Source organism: Peromyscus eremicus, chromosome X, assembly GCF_949786415.1.
Source record: "Peromyscus eremicus chromosome X, PerEre_H2_v1, whole genome shotgun sequence".
NCBI classification, from domain to species: Eukaryota; Metazoa; Chordata; class Mammalia; order Rodentia; family Cricetidae; genus Peromyscus; species Peromyscus eremicus.
Genome location: NC_081439.1, coordinates 50,607,659 through 50,633,889, shown reverse-complemented (window position 1 = coordinate 50,633,889; position 26,231 = coordinate 50,607,659). Strand labels below are relative to the sequence as shown.

The 26,231-nt window shown below is 39.2% G+C and overlaps 1 pseudogene; it reads left to right on the top strand.

Moving 5' to 3' along the window:
* Window positions 1–242: 242 nt before the first annotated feature.
* LOC131900032 (adenylosuccinate lyase-like) lies at window positions 243–14,280 on the top strand (annotated as a pseudogene).
* The last annotated feature ends 11,951 nt before the right edge of the window (window positions 14,281–26,231 follow it).

The window sequence follows — 26,231 nt, the reverse complement described above, 5'->3', positions numbered from 1 at the left end:
CGGATACTAGGCCTGAGCTTGGGGCAGGATCGCCTACCCTGGTCCCCTCAACAACAGGACCCCCAGGCTTAATTCCAATTTCTTGGCCCCCGCGACCACAGAACAGTGGCTGCTCCCTCTTGGGGCCACGGTCGCAGCTGCATCCTCGTGCTCCTCTTCCTCTGGCGCTGCTGCCTACACACACAGCCCCGGCGCAGTTACCACCGCGGCGCCTGGATCGCCGTTTCTTAGCAACCGCGCGCATGCGCCCCACCCTGCCGGGGACCACTGGTGCGGCTGTCTGATCTCAAACCAGTTCGTCCGCGACCTAAAAAAAGTGAACAAAACTCCACTTCTTAGGTAGGCCCTAATGTCAAGGTCAGAGAATGGTGAGGAGAGGTCCAGGATGTTCTGAAATGGAGAGGCCTGGAGACTTAGGATGAGATCCACTAGCATATAGGCATCTGAGCTATGGAGAATGGTTTTTTATTTGTTTTCATGCAGTCTTTTCTCATACTTCTACCAGAGTGATCTTTATAAAAGTCCCATCTCTCACTTGCCTCTGGTTAGGAGAATGGGTTTTGGAAATAAAACCAAATTTGTATTTCTGCTCTTTTCCTTGGGCTAGATAACTAAATCTGTTTCTTCATCTGTAAAATGAGAAATAGGGTGCCCACTGAATACTTACAAGGATGAAGAGAGAAAGTGTGTAAAGCACTTAACATACATAACCTGCTGTGACACAGTTGTGTAGTTTCTCGGATTGAAATGTGTAAAATCACAGGCTGCTGGAACACTGAGGGCCTTTGATGAGGTACAAGTACATCTGGCCAGCGGGCACCATACCTGTACTTGAGTGCCTCAGGCTCGCTGGTTAACAACGCACAGAAGAAACTCATGCCATTTCCTGCATGGTGGAACAGGGAGCAAGCTGGGTGCCCAGAAGCCCTGATCCACTTGTCTGCAGTTGGGCTCTATACTTGACCTTGAACAGAATGTCTGAAACACCTCAGTCTGTCCTAGTACGCTGAGGCCAATCTGCGTGGTGGTGGAAGAAAAGCCAAGAGGCCAACTTTTGTAGGAAAACAGTATTATTAGGGGTGTGATGCTGTTGTTTTGGACAAATGGAAAGAAATATGGAAGAATTAGGATTGTTGGGGGAAAACTTGCTGAGGAATGAGTAGTAAAGAAGTGATCCCTGCAGAATCAGAACTGCAGTAATACCATCGCAAGCAAATCTGAATGCATAGTTTTAATTTAATTAGGGTTGACAATTCAAATAGTTACCCCCCTGGAAACGGACTGAATTGTTATCATGTGTCAGTCAACGGGAGGTGCATTCTCCAGAAGTAGTGGTGGGCTGTTTGGCTTTCTTAGACGCAGCCTGTTTAGGCACTGTCACGTAGTGTGGAAGACTGCAGTGCAGCAGTGCTGAAGAACAACAGTTCGGGGCCAGGGAGCACGGGACACTAAGAGTGGGGGAGACCCAAATGTTGAACCAATTACTTTCTGTTGTTGTTGAATCCTGAGCTGTTTATAAAGGGAACCAGCTGGCTTGATTCAGCCAGCGTTCTGGGCAGGTGAACCACATTCATTCTTACTGTAAAGTCTACATGCTGCTTCCCAAGGTGATGATTTACAAGCAAGCATGTCCAATACGGTCTCTAATTTAGAATTTGGTGCCCAACCTATATCCTATAGCAGAGCTTACCCACCTATTCAGCTGCCTATTCCTTCCCATGGGAAAAGGTAATCCACTGTTTTAACAAGGTTAACCCTCTCTACCCTAGTCGCCCTCTGTGGCTATACTGTAAGCTTCCCTTGCTCAGTAGCAAGGTGGCAGCTCAGCTTTCATTTTAAGAAAGTGGAAGTTAAGGGCATTGTATTAATATTGCTTCAACTCCAAGAATTTTTTCTTGTAAAATTAAAGGAAAGATCTTTATTGGCCAACCATTTTCTTTCCCCTTGCTATTGACATATTCGTATTCTTTCTGTGTCCACTGGCTGAAAATGTTTGTATTTGTTCATTTGACTAATGTTATGGATTTGTTTCTCTATGGTTAGACTTATAATGTTTTAAAATGTATTTTATTAATTTGGACTGGATGTCTATCTCTAGCAATACAAGGTACTTTCTAGGCTATTAAGGAAGGGTTTGCATCCCTGTGTGAGATAAGGTGATGGTTGTTTAAAAAAAAAAAACTCTTTTGGTCTACAAGGATATTTTGTGTTCGAAAAAGATGGATGGGTGAGATAAATTGGTATTCTTGTGCTAAAAGTTATTTTTCTTGTCAGTTGTGTAAATAAATATGGAATATACTGTGATGGCAAAAAAGAAATGTATAAAATGACTATGTACATTTTCTGTGTTCATCTAGAAAATAAATCAGTGTGAACCCATGAACATTCAGTGATCCTTCCCAAGCCACATGTTAGTGTTAAAATACTAAGAACTGACATGTAAGCAGTGGCTATACAAAAAACATTTTTGTGTCATTTTCTGATGGCTATTGATCTTATTAAAATCGGGCTTAAAATTTCTGAAGTATGTAATTATAAGAAAAACTATGTAATTAATTCTGAACATAATACAATGTATAAACAATATGTGCATATTTACAAAATGTAGTCTGCTGAATGACAATGTAATGAAATATTTAAACATTTTAGAAAGTATAAATATAACTATGCCATGTTAAAAGAACTTTACAAAGTCCTAAAGTGTTAATGAAATATAAGTTTCAAATGGACTATAAATTTAAAATGAAGCTTTGTGATAACCAGATAGCCAGGAAATACTAAGGAAAGATGAGTATTTTCACTGGGGTTTAGACACTGAATTGTATTCATTTGGTCACATGATACATTGGTAAAGAAATAACTCTTATCAGCAAACAGACCTGTCTACACAAATATTGTAAAGAAAGAAGGCTGATTTACTGAGTAAACACAGAAAGTACATGCAGATAGGTAGCATTCAAGGCACTGCAAATTTAAGATGTAAGTTCACTTGGGATTTGAGGTAGATGTTTGCTCAAATAATTGACTTACTCTAAAAAAAAAAACTAGTAAAAACATCTCCAGAGTGACACTACACATATTCTTGAATGGTTGCACCTTGAGATGGAGTCCTATTGTAACTTTAAAGATATATGTTTATATTTCAAGGGTAAATATGCTAGAGACCAGGAGTTTGCAATCCTTGGAAACATTTATCCACATTTTAAAAGGTAAAGAAAGTGTAAAGGTCCATTATGTCCACTAATGAGACACTTTGCAAAGCTAAGAGGCAATAGTCGTCTTTCTCTTTTGTTCACCTTTACAGTTACAAATCAATGACTTTTTTATAGACAAACCATGTGTTGACACAGTAGATGTACATAGTAGACCAAGAAGAAATTATTCATAAATATATAAATTCATGCTAGAGTTACAATTGTTCTGTATGTTGACAGATGAGTGTGAGACTGTCAAAACAGACAAGAATTCTATGCAAAGGAAAAAGTATGTGAAAGTAAACAATATAGTCAGTGAAAAGTAGGGGAGTTTATTAATTACTTTTATATTGCTGTGATAAAATACCATAACCAAGACAATTTATGGGGGTAAGATGAGTTTATTTTGAGCATTCAGTTCCAGGGGTTTAAAGTCTATGATGGTGGAGAAGCATGGCAGCAAGCTGTATACATGGATGCTGGAAGAACCAACTGAGAGTTCACATTTTGTACCACAATCATGAAGCAGAGGAAAAAGTAACTGGAAATGGCATAGAATCTTTAAATTTTCAAAGCTTGCCTCCAGTGACATACTTCCTCCAAAAAGACTACACCTCCTGAGTTTCCCCAAACAACAGCACCATACATGAACATACAGGAACATTCTCACTCAAACCAGACAGATATTTTGACTAAAATATATTCTGTCCATATTATGATCAGAACAGAATAATTGTGTAATAGAATCGAGTACAGACTAGCTAGATTTGAAACAGATTGTGTAATGTCTGTGTGCCATATTAAAGACTTTGGAAATTTTTCTCTATCTGAGGGATAATTATAGTTTTAAAGAAAAAATCATGCTACTCATTTAAAAATGGTAAAAAGCATCAACAAAAGAGAATTTATTCAAGAAGGACTACTTCAATGGAAGATTACAGTAAGGCAGAGAAATTGGGCTCAATTATGACATGGAAAAATGAGCACATAAAACCAAGATGCAAGATGGAGGTGAGTGGATGGAAAATGACAAAGAGAATTCTTGTTATTCAATGGGGCATTTGAGGAAGATGAGAATGATGAGATGTCAAATGCATAATCTAATCAGATATTCAGGGTCATCCTGGCTTACATGATTTTATTCTGACCTGTGAAGTAAAGGGTCTCCAAAATTGGGGTAATTCTTGGAATCCCAAACATTTAAGCCCTATGTTTGCAGTAGTTCATTTCTGTTCATTGTTTTCATTCCAGCTCTTCTGAGGAAGCTCACTCTGACTGTTGGATACAAATATATGTCCTCAAATACTTAGGTCCTTTCTCAGTGTTACTTTTTAATCCTTTTACTTTTTCCTTGGAAGCCCCTCCCCAAGAAATTTTCCTTAGCTATCATTCTAAACTTTAACTATTATTCACTGTAAACATGTGACTTTATTTGTTACCTTTCAAACCCACCAGCAAATTTCATTCTCTAGCTTTAAAAAAAATTGAAACTACAAAGAATTTTCTAACCTATAATTCATATATGCTCCTATGTTACATCTTTATTTTGTTCAGTTTCACATTGACTGAATACAGCTAAATCTCCCAACTGAGTTCGATCACTGTCTCACTCAGCCCCTCAAAATTCTTACCTTATTCATTCCCTTTCTGTAGTAATGTGATATTACAAAAATATCTATTACATTATAAAAGACTGAAACTTTTGCTGGGCCTCACAGCCAAAGATAATATTACACCTTAAATGTTACTTACGACTGACCAATAGTCTACTGTTTACTCAAACTGTTTAACTTGCCTTTAAAAGAACAACCAACCTTAGTTGCCTTACACTTCTATGTAATCTAGATTTACAACCTAAGATAATGTATAACTACAATCTTAAGTTATGTACTCTTCCACGCCCCTGGCCCAGAGTAATGCATGTATATCATTTGCCGAAAGCAACAAATCCAGAAGTTGAAAGCAATTTCCTAAATCTACCATAAAGGTTGAAAGCATCCATTTATGGATACTGGTTAGTAAACAGTGATGTTTGTTGTCTGTGTTATTTGGGATGGGTCAGATCCAGTGATTTAATCCCTTGTAAAACTCTGTAAAGTAGTTCTGTAATATATCCCATTCTTTCCCCATGTGATACTTTTCATGCTGTTCAATAAAGATGCAATCAAGTCCTTTGTTAAGGACTGATATCACTCATACAAACAGATGCATACAGCTCATACAACAGACACAGAGACACCCTGTGTAGACACACACAGGGACAGAAACATGGAGATAAACAGATTCTCAAGATAGCTTTCAGACAAACACAGATTCATGATTGTACAACAGACAGTGGACAGTAAACCTATGGATCATAAAATAGAGAATTCAACTCTGGTCTTACTCTCAGTTGAATGACCCCAAGAGAGGTGCTTTTATTTCTTTCCTTAATATGACAACAATGCATTATTGGTGACTTGGAGTTAATCACTAATGTGTATAGTGTAATCCATGCACCTTTTTCTCCACAATATTTTACATCTCTGCATCTCAACCAAATCATTTTCCTAGCTTATAAACATGCTCAGTACAAGTATAATCTTGAAAGAAATACTCTTCTTTTATCCTGGATATTGCTCTTATCTCCTACAATGCCTTATGTTACCTTACCAACTTTTCTCCTTATCTAGAGATCAGAGTAGTCCATCTTCCTGTTAGATATTCTCAACTTTTTTTACACAGACATTCAAATTCAATTAGATCAAATTCAACATGAACTTTTCATCTCTTCATAATAATGTGCTCCTTTTCTTTCTTATGGTAAGTTCCCAAAACAATCCCCTCAAAGGAAATTCCAGTATCATCACATAATTATTTCACCTTTACACAAAAGCAATAAGATTATGACCATTTTAGGCCAGGTGATGGTGGCGCACGCCTTTAATCCCAGCATTTGGGAGACAGGCAGGAGGATCTCTGTGAGTTTGAGGCCAGCCTGGCCTACAGAGCTAGTTCCAGGACAGCTAAGGCTGTTACACAGAGAAGCCCTGTCTTAAAAAAAAAAAAGATTATGACCGTTTTATATAAATGAAGGCAACATGTCTATACTTTTCCTGAAAAGTAGATTGAAAATATGTTCAAACATCATTAATTCAGCTACAGCCTGGGATATGTAGTGAGTTTAATCTAACTCAAGCAATATTATAGCAAGACACTGTCTCAAAGTGTGAAAAAAATTAAGGCCTATACTTGTCCAGATATCCTGAGAGAGTAGGAGTAAACAAGGTAGAAGAAAGGGACAAATTTGCCCTGCATAATATTTCAAAGAGAAAGCGTTTCCTTTTAATTTTTACTTTTTCCTTTCTAATGATCAAAAACTGAAAATGACAAAGTGCTATATAATGTGCTATGAAGTTTAAAATCACTTAGAGTCTAGAATAGTAAACAAATAAGATCATGAAAGGAGACAAGGAAAGGGAAACAATAGAGGCTAGACACAATTAAACAAAATAAGAGAAAGTGGAGAAGAATGCTGTAGAGAGGAGAAGAAAACAGTGAGACATTAGGGGGAAAATATAAAATGGAAAAAAAAGGTTTGCAAATAGTGCAAAATGGCTAAAACACAATCAGGTAAAAGTAAGAAAAGGAAAAAAAGAAAGGTGTGAAACTACTAAAAATAAAGTCAAAATAACAAATGCATGTAAGTTGGAAAGGAAGAAAACTGGAAGGGGGAAACAATGAAAGGATTGTGTAAGCAAAATTAGATCAATATATATAAAGGAATATATGAGCGTATCAAACAAACTTAAAAAATTAAATACAATGAAATAAAAATCCTGTTAAGCTTGTAAAGAAACTTTAAAAAGGTAATATACTGGAGCAGCTTCTTTGTGGGGCCTCAAAAATTGAAAGATGGAGCCTGGAGAGATGACTCAGCAGTTAAGAGAACAGGCTGTGCTTCCAGAGAACTTAGGTTCAATTCCCAGCACCCATATGCCACCTCACAACCATTGTAACTCTAATATCCCATGGTGAGCAAACATATACGCGAGCAAAACATCCATACATGTAAAGCCTATCAAAATAATGAATATGGCCCATTCTACTCATGAGAACAGGATCAAATGAATTCATAGACTCTTGAGTTCTCTTTGTTTTATGCTTTTGTTGAGTTTACATTGGCTCAGTATCTCACATCTGCCAATTGTTTTCACTATAGTTGTTCTCTTTGTGTACCAGGAGCCTCTATTGGCCACACTTAATATTTGCATTGTATGTAGTGGATAGATTCTTCCCCCAACTCCCATGACTTTCCACATGGTACTCCCATTTTAGCTCCCAGTTGTATTGAATGTGTAAGAAGCAGCCACAGCAATCAAAAGGGTACAGGCAGAGAACCTGTCTTCATACTTTCAAGACATCCTGGGTATTAATTATCTTGTTGGAAGGAAGAAGCTGTGGGTACCATGTACATTTCTGGAAATTCAGAATCCTTGGGCTCTGTGGTAGTGAAAAACAGATAAGTAGCTCTAGATTTGATCCACCATTGGCTTCAGGCTCAGAGCTATCAAACTCCAGTTAACAGGTTGATAAGATCTGTTTATATACATGGAAAGCAGGGCTCTGTCCCTCACACTTCTTAGCTGAATTCAACCTGTCACCTACACCCTTTGGCTAATCTACTTAGTTGGTCTTGCTATGCACAGCTACCTCTCTGAGACTTCCCTCACCTGAAGAGTGTGACATGTCAAATTGAGGCTTCCTCTCTGGGCCTTTGCTCACCCAAGGGTTGTGGCACATCAAGTTGAGGCTTCTTCACCTGTGGATGTTTCCCGACTTCAGGCCTCTGAGGTACTTCAGTTTTTTTTTTATTTTTATTTTTTTTTTTTTATTTTGCAATACAATTCAGTTCTACAGATCAGCCACGGATTCCCTTGTTCTCCCCCCTCCCGCCCCCCTCACCTTCCCCCCAGCCCACCCCCCATTCCCACCTCCTCCAGGGCAAAGCCTCCCCTGAGGACCGAGATCAACCTGGTAGACTCAGTCCAGGCAGGTCCAGTCCCCTCCTCCCAGGCCAAGCCAAGCGATCCTGCATAGGCCCCAGGTTTCAAACAGCCAACTCATGCAATGAGCACAGGACCCGGTCCCACTGCCTGGATGCCTCCCAAACAGATCAAGCCAATCAACTGTCTCACCCATTCAGAGGGCCTGATCCAGTTGGGGGCCCCTCAGCCATTGGTTCATATTTCATGTGTTTCCATTCGTTTGGCTATTTGTCTCTGTGCTTTATCCAACCTTGGTCTCAACAATTCTCGCTCATATAAACCCTCCTGATTCTTGCTAATTGGACTCCCAGAGATCCACCCGGGGCCTAGCCATGGATCTCTGCATCCAGATCCCTCAGTAGTTGGATGGGGTTTCTAGCACGACAATTAGGGTGTTTGGCCATCCCATCACCAGGGAGGCTACCTGGAAAACAGGACCCCAAGAAAGACACGGGGATCGCCCAATGACAGAGAAATGGAAGAGATCTACATGAACAGCCTGGACATGAGTGGGGGTAGTGAAGGGCAAGGGCCGAGGGAAAGAGAGCTTGGGGGAACGGGAGATCCCAGCTGGATCAACAACAGAGAGGGAGAACAAGGAATAGGAGACCATGGTAAATGAAGACCACATGAGAATAGGAAGAAGCAAAGTGCTAGAGAGGCCCACAGAAATCCACAAAGATACCCCCACAACAGACTGCTGGCAATGGTCGAGGTACTTCAGTTTTTAACAATAGGTTCTCTCTCAAGACAGTGCCCAGCTGCTTCCCTCTAAGTCACATAATGTGACAAAATGGTGCATCTTGCCAATGGTACCCTGTCCTCTGGAGGAATCACTGTTTCATCAAAACCACAGCTGACTTTACAGGCCAATGGGGTTGTGGGCTTATTCTGATGGTAGGACTGCCCAACTTTTTTTCTGACTTATCTCTTGGAAGTGGCTTCTGGTTTCCATTCCTATATCAGCAAACCCTTCATGTAAGCCTGTGTTCAGTTTATTTCTTTACTAGCTCACACAGAGGCAGCCTCGAGTCTGCCATCTTACCCAGAAATTCAGAAGTTCAAGATCTCTGAGACATAAGACTAGTTCTGCCAATGCCTTTATTATGCTTTGCTTATTCTTACCACATGACAACAGAATCATTTTACATGAGGCTGGCATCTCATTCATTATTGTGCTCCAACATTTTTGGATGTCTTGAATGTAGTAGATATTATATAATATCTTGATACTATAGGGTAACTTGTTAAAATGGGTCAAAGTGACCTGACCTGTTCTGTAATCTTCAGTATACATATATTAAATCCCTTTGTAAATTGCACTTCCCATTAAGCATGCATGTGATTCATCTTTTCCTTAAATAATGCCTTTAAACACAGGATTATCTTTATAAGCCCTGTCTTCATGAAAAGGGATAAACCCCTAGATAATCTGAGCCCTATTTCTAATGTTTTCTAGAACTGAATTCTTGGCATTTTTTTCCTTTGTGACAATATGAAAATGAATTTTCATTCCCACTAAAATATTAACTGATAGCAGAGGAAGGCAGCACAGACACATGTGACAGAGAGAAACCATATGGAGATTTTAATTTGCTGACAATTATCCACAAAGTAGACACCCAAGCATGTAATAAAGTTGGCAATGTATAGCCATTATTCACAATTAGAAGCTGTTTAAGGCATTCATTTATTCTAGCAAGTATAAAAACAGACTAAAATCATCAACAGTATAATACATTGAAAATGATAATCTTTATTAAATGAAATTATAACATTTTTCCATAATTGTATGCAACTTGCAAGCTGTAATTACTTTATTATAAATTAAGTTCACTTTTATTGGTAAGAATAGAACTAACAGTAATTGAATGCCTACTATGTGTTACATACACAAGGACCATGTCAACATTTCATTACACCCTGGAGAACTCTTATAAGTTACTTTTATAGATTATGGAGCTGAGCTCTGGAGACACAAAATTATTTTCTCTACATTCTAACCACAAAATACATATGTGAATGTTTAGGCTCAATTTTGTTTGGAGGAACAAATATTTCTAGACTCTACCAGAGTTTCTGATGCAATACATATAGAATGGAGTTGAGAGTTTGTATTCTACCAGTGTTCAATTATGCTGACGTTCCTGTTCTGGCAATCATATTACCAAAACCATTGCTTCCAGGAATCTAAGTATGAACAACCTTAAGCCACTTTATGTGGGGCAGTCTAACCAGGGGAACAAGGCTCATTGTTGTGTGACAGATGAATTACAGCTGCTCAGTGTCCTAAGAATGGTCGGGTAGAACCTGTATAAACTGTATAAATTTTGATTCATAATAGTCTTGTTATTTTATATAGTGTACTATATAAATGTTATTTCATATGACTGATGAGCACTGATCTAGTTCATCTGGTCATTTGATGTCTGAAGCTTTACCACAAAAACTATCTAACAGATGTTTACATGGTTTCTGCTTTAATTCCTCCAGAGATGGAGAGCTCATTCACCTGTGAAGGATTCAGTCTTATTTTTAGTCTGCTTTAACCTGAATATTAGAAAACTCTTCCTCTAGAGTTGGAGGAAGGGAGCGTAGAAGAGAAAATACCTAAATTATAGCTTGTCAGTTCAAATTGCAGAAAGTTTACACGATTTTTTTGAGCATGTCCATCATTTACTTCAGGAACGTTATTTTTAGTGCTTACCAAATTATCCCTGAAATCTAACAACTGGAAACAGATCACATTTGTTATCTCACAATTTATCTGGGTCAGAAGTCTAGATACATCTTAGGCCCTCTGTTTCTGTAACTCTCTCAGGCACTTGCACATCTTTTTGTATTGGTTGGGCTATACACATTTTGAGGCTTAATTTTTCAAAATTTTGCTTCCAAATCCATATTGTTGTTAGCACGATTCAAGCGCTTATAAACTGCTTGACTGGGGCTGCCTCAGTTCCTTACGTATTATTGAGCAAAGGCTGCCCTCTGTTCTTTGCCAAATGAACCCAATCTGAAATTAATTTTATCTAAGCTGGAGAACTAGAAAGTGATTAGAGAGACTCTAGCAGCAAAAGGAAATCATGATCTTTGGTAACCTCATCTTGGTCATGATTTCCCATGATTTTCACCACATTCTTAGAAGCAAGCTAATAAGTCTAAGCCACATTCAAGGAGGTGATTACACAAAGAAATGAATACTAGCAAGCAGGTTAGTCTATTTACTAACCTACATCCCTTGATACTTCTTGAAGTCATACCTGGAACATCCTCAAAAAGTAGGCTTTCAACGCCTTGAATTAAACTGTCCAAAGACTAAGTTGCAAGTTAAAGCCTAAGGTGACAGGTAGCAGACACTTTAGCTTCTCAACACGGCATCTGTTTTTCTATTTTTCCTTGCTAGCAGATATTTGATTTTATTCAAGGCAGCAATACATCCAGCTCAATGTCTTTGCTCCCTTTACAGCTAGGGATGGCCATATGGCCAGTTCTGGTCATTAAATGTGAGAAATTTTTATAGGCATTTCTGAGAATGCTTTATTGTTCTGCCACAAATGTGAATATTATGGCTAGAGTCGAAACAGCCATATTGTAACCATGTGGGTAAGGTCATTGCATCTGACCCTCGTATGATTGAGTTAGTCAAGCAACAGCAAAATGAGAAGATTCATTATTTAAGCCAATATAGCTAGATTTCTTGTTTGTTACTGCTGAAAACATGCCTGCTGGGTACAGTTCCAACACAGGCAGACTAGAACTTCCATTTTATTTTATTTTTTATTAATATCTTTATTTGGCATATGAAACAATGGGTTTCACTATGACATTTTCATATATATACATATAGAGAGCTAGATAATCATGTTTAGATCCTATTTATTTCCCTACCCTGCCCTATCACTCCTTCTCCTCTCACTGGTACCCTTTCAACACCTAAATAGTCCTTCTACTTTCATGTCACATATAAACATACATACATTATTAAATATAGGTTCATATGTAAGAGAAAACCTTCAATGAGTTTGTCTTTCTTGTCCACAGGCATTATTCTCCGTGTTTCTTTCTCCTGGGAAATGTCTTTCTACCCTTACATAGTCTTCCTTCTACTTTAATATCAGACACATACACACTCATATGAGAGAAAATATGGAAGACATGATATTTATCTTTGATTCTGGACTGTTTCACTTAATATGATCTAGCTTCTGGCAAATGACATAATTTCATTCTTGCTTATGGCTAAATAAAACTCCATTGAGTGTATATAACACAGTTTTCAATCTACTGTATTAATGAACATATAGGTTGATTCCATATACATATATGATCAAGCATCTCAGTGGTATATTGACTTAGATTCCTTCAAATATATACCCAGGAGTGTTATAGTTGGAGTATAAGGTATTTCTGTCTTTAGGGGTTTTTTATGAATCCATATATTGATTATATCATAGGATCTATTTTTGAATAAACATGATTAGATATTGACACTCTGATAAATAAGCAGAGGATAAATAAGAAGTAGGGTATGTCCTGTAATCCAAGATTTTGGGAGGCTGAAGAACAAGGATTATGGTTTAGAGGCAGCCAACTTGTCTTAACAAAAAAAAAAAAATTAAGAAACAGTAGAATTGTCGGTGGGTGAGTCTACAGCGAGGGATCCTGGCAGCCCTGAAAGCTACCATTCTTCACTCGGAGCCCACTATGACAGCTTTGAGATGTGTTTCTTGTTCAGTGACAGGCACAAGGTCCAGATGTGTCGGCAGCTGTGGCTATGGCTGGCAGAGGCACAGCAGACATTGGACTTGCTTATCGCAGATAAACAGATACAGGAGATGAAGTCAAACCTGAACAATGAAGAGAAACCTCTGTAGCACAGTGTGATGGCTCATATTCAGCCACTACTGTCTGAGAGCTGCGGGAACCATTCATCTTGGTGCCATCTCCTGTTACATTGGAGACAACACAGACTTGATTATTTTGAGAAATACATTTGATTTGCTTTTGCCAAAGCTTGCTAGAGTGATCTCAAGGCTTTGCTTACTTTGCTAAGGAAAGTGCTGATCTGCTCACCTTAGGTTTCACATATTTTCAGCCTGCTCAGCATGCCACGGATGGAAAATGTTGCTGCCTTTGGATTCAAAATCTCTGCTTGGATCTCCAGAACTTGAAGTGTATCCGTGCTGAGCTGCATTTCTGGAGAGTGAAGGGCACCATTGGCACTCTGGCTAACTTTTTGCAGCTCTTCAAGGGAGGTCATTGGAAGGCAGAGCATCTGGATAAGATGGTGACAGAAAAAGGCAGGGTTTAAAAGAGCTTTCATCATCACAGGACAGACCTATACATGAAAATAGGCATTGAAATGCTGTCTGTGCTGGTTATCTTAGGGGCATTAGTATACAAGGTTTGCGTTGACATAAGCCTCCTGGCAAACCTGAAGGAGATGGAGGAGCCCTTGGAGAAACAATAGATTGGCTCGAGTTCGATGCCATACAAGTGGAACCACTAGGCTGTCACCTGATGAACCTTATCACGGACCCACTACAGACAGCTTCTATGTGGTGGTTTGAACACACTCTGGATAATAGTGCAAGCAATGGATCTATTTAGCAGAAGCATTTCCCACTGCAGATACCCGAAACGCCCTAAATACTAAATGTCCTAGATACAAAATACACTACAGAACATTTCTGAAGGATTGATGGTGTACCTCAAAGTAATTGAACGGTGCATTTGGCAAGAGCTGTCTTTCATGGCCATAGAGAACATCATTATGGCTACAGTCAAAGCTGGGAGCAGCCAACAAGATTGTCATGAAAAAATGAGAGTGCTTTCCCAGCCGGCAGCTGCGGTAGTTAAGCAGGAAGGAGCCTCCTAGAGCAGATTTGGGCAGATGCCTACTTTAGCCCCATTTACTCAGAGTTGGAACATTTATTGGACCTCTCTTCTTTCACTGGCTGAGCACCCCAGTAGGTCTACAGATTCATAGAAGAGGACTTGCATCCCTGCTCAAACCCTATGGAAATGTAATGGAGGTGAAAGCAGAGCTATGTCTGTAGAGTAAAAAAAATTAAGAAAGAACCATTGAGACTTTACTAATTAGAATGTTGAGAAAAAAATTAAAGGAAAGAAAGAAAGAGGAGAATTGTGGAGCGGATATTTCAAGTGTAAGAAAGTCAGTTAAAAAAATCAAAATGTTTTAGAGTCCATTAGTACATGATTAAGTTCTTAAAACTGGCAAACATGGGACTCTTATCATTACAACAGCTACCCTTTTATTTGAATCAATAGCTTTCTTTTTAAAATAATGCAAAATTTTATCAATTCTTTGAGAATTGCATGCAATATCTCTTGATCATATTCACCTCTACTCTTCCCCACAGCTCTTCCCAGTTCCATCCCTCCTCTATTTCCCTCCATCCAATTTGTGTCCTTTTTAAAAAAAATTCAGAAGACAGTATATCACAGCTGATGTCCTCCTCCTCTGGTCCTTACAATCTTTCAGCATCATCTTCTCCAATGTTCCACAAGCCTTACGTGTAGAGATTGTACTGTAGATCTATCAGTTGGAGCTGGACACCCCACTGTCAGTTGTTCCCTGCATTTGACCAACTGTGGAATTTTGTGATGATCTCAGTCTACTGCAAGAAAGAAGCTTCTTTGATAATGTGAGCGTGTCACTTATCTGTGGATATGAGGACAAGAATTTAGAATATATTTAAGAATTATGCTAGTTTGGGAAAGGGGAATTACTAGGTTCTCTAGGTTCCATGGATTTTATCAACCACAAGCATACAATGTCAGGCGTGCATTCCCTACTATTAAGCAGGCTTTAAGTTCATATACGTGGCTGTTGGTAAGCCCCAGGGAATAAGTGCCACTATATTACAATTCAGAATCTCTTGACATGTTGGTCCTTGCTGTGGTTCAAAGGCTTACAGCTGGCTAGGACTATTTATTGCTGCTCTCCCTTGGCAGCTTGCAAGGCTCCTTTGGATACTATGAGAGCTAGTCCTCAGAGAGGAGGTTTCCAGACCAAAACCAGATCAATTCCTCAAAGTCCTGTGTCTGCAGTATGTGGTGTCCACCCTGAGGACTAGCTATCCTACTATAGGAAGGGACTATGAAAGCTGCCATGAGAGAAAAACAATTAATAGTCCTACCCAGCTGCAAAGCCTAAGATCCACAACTATGACCAGAACAGCAAGTTATATTCAAGGGTACAATAGTAGCACTTATATATTAGGAGTAGCCAACAGACACATAATTGGACTTAAGGCATGCTCAATTACTCAGTAGGAGGGAATTCATCCCTGGTCCTGTGAACCTAACTAGCTAGCTGTGGTTGGTGAGGTCACGGACCCTAAAGGAGAACTATGTTTGCCATGTTTCTAAACCAGTATAATTCCTAACTGTATTCTGAACGAATACCAGTACACTCAGAAATAAGGGGAGCCCACACCTCTCATCAGAAATGCTTTTTTTTTTTGCAGCCATTGAATACCACCACAGTGGGTCTAAATGCAGAGAACAAAGACTGTGATGTACCCAGTCCCAACTGATGCATCTACAACACAGCTCCTATACCTAATTCTCAGCGAATATTTCAGAACAGGATGCAGAAAGATTGCAAGAACCAGGGAACCAGGACCAGAATGTTTGCTATGAGATAGCGTGTTCTGTATAAGCTGCACTCATGAAATCTTAACATTGCAGTCACCTAAAGAAGACCTACCCAATGACAACACCAGCTGACATGCCTATGTGGATGGGGAATCTCAAAGGCCTCACCCCTAGAAGAGCTACAGACAATTCATGGGTGATAAGAGAAAGAGAATCAATCTCTTCTTGAGACAAACTCCCTAATGGATTCTCCAATCCCACAGAGGGCTGTTGGGGGCACAAAGGTCTTTTTACCCACAGATCACTAGGGAACCAGGAATGTAACACAGGGGCCTCTCCTCAATAGAGAAGATAAAATACCTGTTTTCCTGACCAGAATGTTGGGAATGAATATTGTGAATGACCTGGTGACCTTTTTGCTATCTGTGGAGGCAGACTTCAGCCACCTTTCTCTGTGGAGGCAGACCTCACTCAAATTTCCCGGAATGATTATCCAAGACACTTCCTCCCAAGACCTTTAAGTTTAACAGAACTCATTATTAAGGGAGATGTCACATGTATTTTATAGCCTTCCAACATCTATGCTACCTTGGTCAGAGACCGCACTAGACTCTAAGCCCTTTAGCTATAGAACTCACCCTCATGATCACATGCACTTTGCAAAGGAGTTTCTATGTAGTCGCACCTTAAGCTTTATTGTGGGCCTGGAACTGGAATGACTGTTGCCTGGAAATGAAAACCTGAAATGGGAATGATTGCTACCTGGAAACTTTTTCCCAAATAGTACTGTGTTTTAATTATGCTTAAAATGAACTGCCTGGCATTAGACTCCCCAAAGTGTAATCCAGGTTGACGAAGTCAATCTGCACCAAGTTTTCAGTCTTATCTCTTCACAGGTTCACCTCTCTGTCTGGACACCTGCACGGTCCCCCTCAGTGGTCATCCCTAAACATATATACATATGGCTAAATGGATTCAGCAGGTTGTATTTATTTACATGTGTGTAAAACAATAATAATTAAAGAAGAAAAGGTCATGATATTGAGTGAGAGTCGGGGAAGACAAGGGAGAAATTGTAGGGAGGAGAAATGTAGGTTGGAAATGATGTAAATACAGTACCCATATATAAAAATCTCAAAGAATATAAAAGTTAATGTGATGATATTTTGTTTGTGCTCTAACAAATAAAGCCTCCCTGGAGATCAAAGTGTGGAGCTAGCCACTAGTTAATCATAGAGGCCAGGTCGTGGTGGCACACACCTTTAATCTCAGCACTTGGGAGGAGGAAGCAGGAAGATCAAGAGTTCAAGGCCACCCTGGGCTACACAAGATTGATCCAGTCTAAAAGAGAAACAGAGCCTCCCAGAAATTAGGATCTCATGCCTTTGTTCCCAGAACTTGGGAATCCCATGCCTTTGTTCCCAGCACTAGGGAGATTGAAACAGGAAGTGATATGGCTGGGCAGAAAGAGGAATATAAGGCGGGAGGAGACAGAAGCTCAGCCTCTCTTTTTCTGTCTGAGAAGTTGTGGAGGTAAGAGGTGACTTTGGCTAGCTCCTTTAGCTCTCTGATCTTTTAGCATTTACCCCTATATCTGACTTCAGGTTTTTTATTATTAAGACCAATTAGAATTCATGCTACAGGTTAAAATGTAAAACCAAAAATGAAAGCTTTGTGGGGGATTGGGAATAATTTTACTCATTGCTTTTATTTTTGAGATTATAATATAATTACATCATTTCCTCTTTCCTTTTCCTCCATCCAAAACCTCCCATATACGATGAAATGTGATCATATCCACCTGCATTTCACCCCTCCAATCTCTCCATGCTCCCCAACACAACACCCTCCAACTTAATGTCCTCTTCTTTTTCTTTATTTTTTAACAGACCCTTAGTTCCAATTAGTGTCGCTATAGGTTCATGTGTGTGTTTCCACTGGATTGTATGCCAGTGGCCACATCTGTAAAGAATTATTCTCCTTTCCCCAGCTGCTAAAAACTGCTCAAGATTGGGGAAAGGGACATCATGAGCTCCTCATACACCCATGTTGGAATTTTGTCTTCTGAATTTTGTGTAGGTACTGTGTAGATAACCACAGTCGCTGTGCGTTAATGAGTGCATTAGTCATGCTATGGCCAAAACCCAGCATTTCACAACACTCCTCCCCATCATCTGGCTCTTGCATTCTTTCTGCCTCCTCTTTCATGATATTCGTTGGAGATGGGGATGTGTATCTGGTAGAATCTCAATATTGGACTTTGCAGCCTCCATGCTGTGAAGATAGTACATTTCTGTTTAATTCACACACCTGGCTGTAGTGTATGTAGTCTTTTTAAAATGTTTTTGCAGGCAGCTGGAGAGATGGCTCAGTAGTTAAGAGAACCAGCTTCTTTTCCAGAGGACCCTGGTTCAAGGTCCAGTCCCTGCCTGGTGGCTTGCAACCATTGCTAACTTGACTTTCAGGGTGTCTGACACTCTCTTCTGGTCTCTGAGGGCATCAGGCATGCATGTGGTACATAGATATACATGTAACCCCAAACACCCATAGGTACAAAACAATGTTTAAATTTAAAGACATTTTAAAAAGAAAATGCTATTGCAGAACTATAACATAATCATAGAGAAGGCGATGGCTTTGATATAATCAAGATACAGAAAACTATACTAGAGGAATCTTTAAAGTTGATAAGAACAATCTGTACTCTACTTAAGAATGTTACAGAAATAGAATCATGTATTATACAACATTTGTGGATTGGTTTTGTTCAGTCAGCATAAGTTTTTACAGAATCACCTAGAGATTTGCCAATTGTTTTTATTTCTGACAGTATTCTATGGTACGGGTCTACCATAGTTTCTTTAAATATTCACCCACTAATGAATACCAAGTTTGTTTTCAGTTTATGACTATTATAAAAAAACTATCATAAATATGTACAAATTTGGTATGAATACCCATTTTCATTCTCTCTCTCTCTCTCTCTCTCTAATATATATATATATATATATATATATATATATATATATATCTTTTGGTTTTTCGAGACAGGGTTTCTCTGTGTAGCTTTGTGCCTTTCCTGGAACTTGCTTTGGAGACCAGACTGGCCTCGAACACACAGAGATCTGCCTGCCTCTGCCTCCTGAGTGCTGAGATTAAAGGCGTGTGCCACCACCGCCCAGCCCATTTTCATTTTCTGAGGCAAATGCACAGGAGTGTAATTACTGGATAATATGGGACTCCCACCTTTCTGTTAAAAAAAAAAATAAAGAAGAAAAAGAAATTGCTAAACTATTTTCTACAGTGTTATCTCATTTTATGTGCTCATCAGCAATGCATGCGTAATTCTGTTTTTCTGTATTCTAGGAAGCTTTTGGTAATATCCTCAATTTTTATTTTAGGTTCTCTGATAGATGTGTAACAACATTTCATTGTGGTATTAATTTTCATTTCCTAGGTGGCTAAGAATATTGTTTTTTCTTATGTGTTTAGTTACTATGTATATATCCCCACTAGTGAAATGTCTTTTTATGATGTTTCCCCATTTTTTACTTGATATTTTGTTTGTTTGTTTTTCTAGACAGGATACTGTCCTGGAATGAGCTTTGTAGACCAGACTGGCCTCGAACTCACAGAGATCCACCTGCAAGTGCTGGAATTAAAAGCGTGCGCTGCCACCACTGCCATCACCACCACCACCACTGGGCACTTGCTATTCTTTTTACACATGAAGTTCAAGGGTTCTTTTGTACATTCTTGATTTTCTTATTGAATATATGATTATCAAATGCTTTTTGCCATTCTATGGGTTATCTTTTCATCTCTCCTGAAGAAAAAATAATCAATTTCAATAAGGTTCACTTTTATCAATGTTTCCTTTTCTGGATTATGCTTTGGGAATCAAACTGAAAGTTGTTTGCCTAGCTTTGTATCCTATATATTTTCTTCTTTAATATAAAAGTTTTATAATTTTTCATTTAAGTCCAATATCTGTTTTGAAAAGAATTTTGCATAGATTTAGGTAAAAACTTTTTTCCATAAATGAACACATATATTACTGGCTAGGTATGAGTCACATGGTAGAGTTCCTACCAGCCATTAAATTCTTTTTCTTTCCTGATGAATACACTTGGTTGTGTTTGCAGAAGTGACTCCAAAGGTTCACACAGGAATCACAGTGTTAGACCTTCATTACACACACAAAAGAAGAACTATCCTCATCATGCTGACTTATTTTAATTTTCTTCACCATTTATCAGAGGAAGGCATGATAGCAGACCCCTCATTTGTTCATAATTTCAACCTTCTGAGTGTAATTTAGCCATTCGCTGTAACCTAAATTTCAGCCCGGAGAAATGAAATTCTAAGTTTACCATTGAACATCTTCTGGCTTCAGCATTATTTCTTGAAAAGATCATCCTTCTTTCATTTAACCATTTTGTTGTATTTTTGCCAAAATCTACTCAAGCCTGTTTCTGTGAGTCTGTCTGCTCTCTCAGTCCTGTATCATTGATCCATATGTTTAGTCTTCTTACAATGCCATATAGTCTTGCTTATTGTAGCTACCTAATAAATATTGAAATCAGATAGCATGATTGTTCTCCTTTATTCTCTATTGAAATTACTTTTAGGTATTTTTCCCATTTCTTTCTGAATAAATTTTAGAATTACCATGTTTTTAATCTATCAAAAATATTTCTGAGGTTTTATATAATTCTCATCCAGCCTGTATATCAATTTTGAAAGAATTAAAAATGCCTTGATTTCTTACTCAGGTTACCAGACTCTCTAAAACAGAGACCTGCTTTTCTCACACTGAGTATCAAAACCCGGGGCAAATGGCTAACTGAAGTGCCTATTAACAAATCAAAGCAAACACTGACTAGTTCTCCCAGCATCACTCAGTACCTGTGGCTCTTCCTGTTGCACGAATCTTAAAAGTTCTTATTAATAAAAACAAACCTGGAGCCAGGTAGTGGAGTGAATGCTGGAAGATCAGAGAAGCAGAACAAGCCACAGCTTCCTCACCTTGCCAATTCCTCAGCTGATCCTGTTTCCTCAGACTGGATGCCTCTCAGCTGAACTGTGCTGCGCAAAAGCCAAAAGCTTAACCAGCCAAAAGCTTCTAGTTTCTGGTCCTCACGCCTTATATACCTTTCTGCTTTCTGCCATCACTTCCTGGGATTAAAGGCTCTTGTTACCACGCCTGGCTGTTTCCAGTGTGGCCTTGAACTCACAGAGATCCAGGCAGATCTCTGCCTCTAGAATGCTAGGATTAAAGGTGTGTGTGCCACCATTTTCTGGCCTCTATGTCTGTCTAGTGGCCATTCTGTTCTCTGACTCCAGATAAATATATTAGGGTGCATGATATATTGGGGAACACAATATCACCACATTCTCCCATCACTTCTCGCCCCTTACACTAAACCTCACCCTCCCAGGGGCTGGACTTCACACACACTCACACACTCACACACACACACATACACACACACACACACACACACACACACACACACACACACACATCAGCCCCCCCCTCTTTTTTTTCAAGACAGGGTTTCATACTCGAACTCACTCTGTAAACCAGGCTGGCCTCGAACCGAAAGATCCACCTGCCTCTACCTCACCAAGTGCTGGGATTAAAGGAATATGCCACCAAATCCTATATAATTTCAGCCATTTTAGACACATGGTCTATTGCCATCTTGGTTTCTTGGTCCTCGGCTTCTCTCTTGCCCCTCTCTTCTCTTCCTCCCTTGCTCCACCCCTTCCTCCTCTTTCATGGCCTGATTCAGTCTGGACCCTTCCAGATGTCTCAGTTTTCTCCCTCATATCTACAATAAACCTTCTTCACCATACCTAGGAGCAGTCATGTCCTCACTTTTTTTTTTTCATTCACACAGGACAGTATGTCTCCCTTTCTCCATTGCTTTCATCTTAAAAAAAAAAAAACTATTTAAATCTGGTGAAAGGAGACCTTATCTCTGTGCACCTTGTTGCAACTTGCTGAACACAAACTCCCCTAGAACCTCCATTAGTCAGTTTCTCCTACCTGTTAAAATACCCATATGCATTTATGTTCTAACTCCCTCCGTGGACTATAACTTGTATGTACATTAATGTAGCCTTATTCCTGGGCTCCTAGCCTTGCCTCAGCATTCCCCTAACTCCAATGTGAGTGTCTGGTGGAAGAAAGATTGAAGAGTACCTGTGTTGGCTAATTTTATGTCAACTCGACACAATCTATAGTTATCAGAGCGGAGGGAGCCTCAATTGAGAAAATGCCTCTATAAGATCAGGTTGTAGACAAGCCTGCAGGACAGTGGGTTCTCAACCTTCCTAATGCTGTGACCCTTTAATACAGTTCCTCATGTTGTGGTTACCCCAACCATAAAATTGTTTCTACTTCATAACTCTAATTTTGCTACTATTATGAATCGTAATGTAAATATCTGATAAGTGGCCCCCAAAGGGTTCCTGACTCACAGGTTGAGAACCACTTTTGTAGGGCATTTTCTTAATTGGTTATTGATATGGGAGGGTCAAGTCCATTGTGGGTGGTAATCCTGGGTTCTATAAGAAAGCAGGCACAGCAAGCCAGTAAGCAGTACTTCCCTCCATGGCCTCTGCATCAGCTCCTGCCTCCAGGTTCCTGCCATGTTTGAGTTCCTGTCCTGACTTCCTTCAGTAGACCATATTGTAGAAATGTAAACCAAATAAACTCCTTTCCCCCTTGTTGTTTTGGTCATGGGTTTCAACACAGCAATAGAAACCCTAATGTAGATGGTACAGTGAGAAACAAAGTTAAATGCTAGAGGCTGTTGATTATATTTTCACTCCCCTAAGCAAGTTTGACCTATCTGCACCAGATGTGCTTGATCACATGTGGATGGGAGGTACATTGGCAGGAAATACATCAAGATGTATACTTGCCCCTGATTGGACCTGATGCGGAATGTGATGAATTGTGGGTTTTGCCTTTTTAAGCCTCTGCAAAATTTGACTTGTGGCCATTTCCTCGGGACCCAGGAGTGGACCTGGCTTCAAATTTGGCTCAAAGTTTGTGGTAGTGGTCTTATTCTCTACCGATGGGATTAAGAGTACCTGTCTCCAGTTTCTGGATCCTTTCTATCTGACCTGGATCTCTATAACTAAGAGGCCGTTCTAGGCTGTTTCTTGCAATATGGAAGGTAGAATTTCCAGCCTGGAATTGGAGAACTTTTACCATAGACAAACACACTGGTAAAGCTATTTTTAATAAGTAAAAAGATAGCTTGCTTGTCTTAATAGAATTTGCTTTTGTGTTGTAGCCCTTTGCTCTTTGACCAACACCTACTCACTCTGACCCTCAGTTTCTCTATCTTTAACATAAAGACAAATAGGACAAAATCACTGGTTTTGTATATTTTGAAGCAACAAAGAACCATGTTGTAGAGAACTCTTCCAAGGCACCTCCAACCATGGAAATAATTATCAGCTGAGTTCTAGTTGAAGGAGAAGTAAGAGTTACTTCCCTTTATTCTGAAATCTTAGGGCTCTGCTAAACCCAGTTTGAGAACTGTTGAAATAGCTTATTTTTGAGAAATCTCACCTGTAATAATAGTATTTATAGGATTAAATAAGCTGGAGAAGTAAGGATGCTAAGGTTGGTGCATAAGAAACTTGAAGTTGATGATATAAATGATATTCTAATAAACTTGCTTAGGAGATATTAAGTTATATAAAGTAGAATTTAACTAAAAGAGTGCTTATGACTGGAAGATAAGTAGTGTACTAACCAGGCTTGTTAGAAAGTTTAGGTGAGAAATTTTTATACCCTAATGGAAATTTAGAATTGCCAAGAAAATGTTTTAGTAAATGTTTCTTCTTGTTTCACCACAATTTACCTCCAGTTGGGCTCCATTCTCATAATAGAAAGAGAGAACTGACTTATAACAGCCATTAGGTACATCCCCATATCAAAGAACATGCCCCTAAGGGGCAGCACAGGGAAAAGGCCCTCATTAAGTGCTGGTCTGCCAGTAAGTCCAGATTCTCCTATCAGAAAAAATCATAATTCTTACAGGTAAGTAAGAGGACTCCAGGTAACAACTATTAGAAAAAAATCAGCATTGATGTACTTAAGAAGTAGTTCTGGCAGTATCTTTTCTGTGTAAATCTCCCATCTACCCAAGTGGCCAGACTTTCAGTCTCCTGTTGTTAACCCCACAAGAAAAGAGTAAAAGATCACCAACCAAAATCATGGCTAAATTAATTACAGTAAGCTTTATTCATGTACATGGGCTGTCTCTCCCTAAGGAGGGGTTAAAGAGATCAGCCACTGGATGTGGGTAAGATATAGGTTTTTATAGCTCAAGAGTAGAGGGTTTCCAAATGGGGATTTGGTGGGCAAATAGGTGAGGTTACAGAGGCCCAACATAAGCATAACAAGTCATAACAACCTCTTGAAACAAAGACATGGTTGGTGTTTCCTGGAACAGGCAGTACAAAACCATTTGTAGTTAAGATTACAATTGTAGCATAGCTCAATCCTTGAGAAACAGAGATTTAATCAAAAACATGAATGGACCTATTTTGTCTTTCCTATAAAATGGCTTTCTAGCCCAAGATAGTGGCAGGCTAGCTCATAGTGGTCTCTGTTTAAATTGTTTCAAGTGTAACTTGGGACTGGGACCTGAAGGGGATTCAAGGATGACAGTGTATATGGAATGTAAAAGCCTAAGCCTATATAAACTGGTACATTTTTCTGTTCGAAGAAGGTTCCTTTGTGGGGATTTGGAAGAACCAGTCATACACTACTATTAAAAAGCTTTTTCCTTTATTCATCTCTAAGTGCACAAAGTGATTTCTCACTGGAAGGCATATTAATTCTGTAACAGGAAAAAAAATGTTGAGTCAGACTTTATTCAAAATGTGTCACCTTGGAAAAGCATGGACTCTACAAAGCTGCATTTTTATGCCTGCCCTCAAGAAACTATTTGAAGCATTCCAATGATATGAGTAACAGACTCAGCTCTGATAATACCCATCTAGAAAACATTTCCTCATTCTCTGGAAGGCAGAGCCTTAGTCCCCCAAGAGTAAGACCTAGACACAACCTGACATTACTTTCTCCCTCTCTCTCTCTCTCTCTCTCTCTCTCTCTCTCTCTCTCTCTCTCTTTCTTTTCTTTTCTTTTCTTTTTTTTTTTGAGACAAGGTTTCTCTGTGTAGTTTTGGTGCCTGTCCTGGATCTCGCTCCATAGACGAGGCTGGCCTTGAACTCACAGAGATCTGCCTGGCTCTGTCTCCCTAGTGCTGGGATTAAAGGCGTGCACCACCATCACCCAGCCTGACATTACTTTCTTAAATTGCCCTTCTAGGATAAGCCACCAGAACTTTCACTAATGATTCTTACCATGTGAAATTGTTTTTCTTTTCATTTCTTTCTTTGTCGTTCTCTCTCTCTCTCTCTCTCTCTCTCTCTCTCTCTCTCTCTCTCTCTCTCTCTCTTAAATTCACAGCTATATTAGCTACATATGGCTTTAATTTTCCTCTCTGTGTTTCTGACCCTATACATTCGACCCATCTTGTGCTCTGTTACACTTGAGATAATGTTTCAATCCTTAACAGCTGAACATTTACCTCCCAAAGAGGCCAATTTGGATGCCAAAATTCTGGTGCAATTATTGTAACATCTGCATCTGTGTCTACCAAACCTTCCAAGAGAACATCATTTATTCATATTTTTAATTTTGGTCTTTGTTTGTTTATAGAAGTTTGCCAAAAACTTCACTTTATGGTTTCTCCTGAATTTCATGTTCTCTCTGCTACAGCTGTTCTATCACCTCAAGCAGCCTGGTTTATTTCAATAGGCATTTGGTTATTTAATTGCTCTGAGAAGGGGTTTCTTCTATGATGGCAGGAAAGGACTGAACTGAATTTTCCGGGGGGGCCTGCATGAGGCCCCTCAGGGAGTTTCCAGATGTCTGAGGCAAAGGGTTACCTTGTCTGTCCTTGTTGATTTACTTTTGTTAGTCCAATGTATACCTTTATCTCACCTTCCTTATAATCCAGAAGGGAGGGGCATTCTGTTGCCATTGTTCCTTGAATAAATACTGTTTGTAGAAATGCCCTGTTTACAATCCCTTCTTAGATGACCTTATTTACCTCAATTAAAGCATCTGACATTATTATTTTTCCTCTAAGCTCTTGATGTAAACTGTCCTATCTACATATGATCATGGTCATGAGACTCAATATTTTGTCCCTGATCCAATACTCCAAGGGTGCTGATCTTGCCTTTAATGGCCTGATTATCCTCTAAGATGCTGCATTTGCATTCTCAAAAGCCAAAGATTCGATTACTATCTGTTTAATTTCTGAATTTAGTATCATTCTATTTA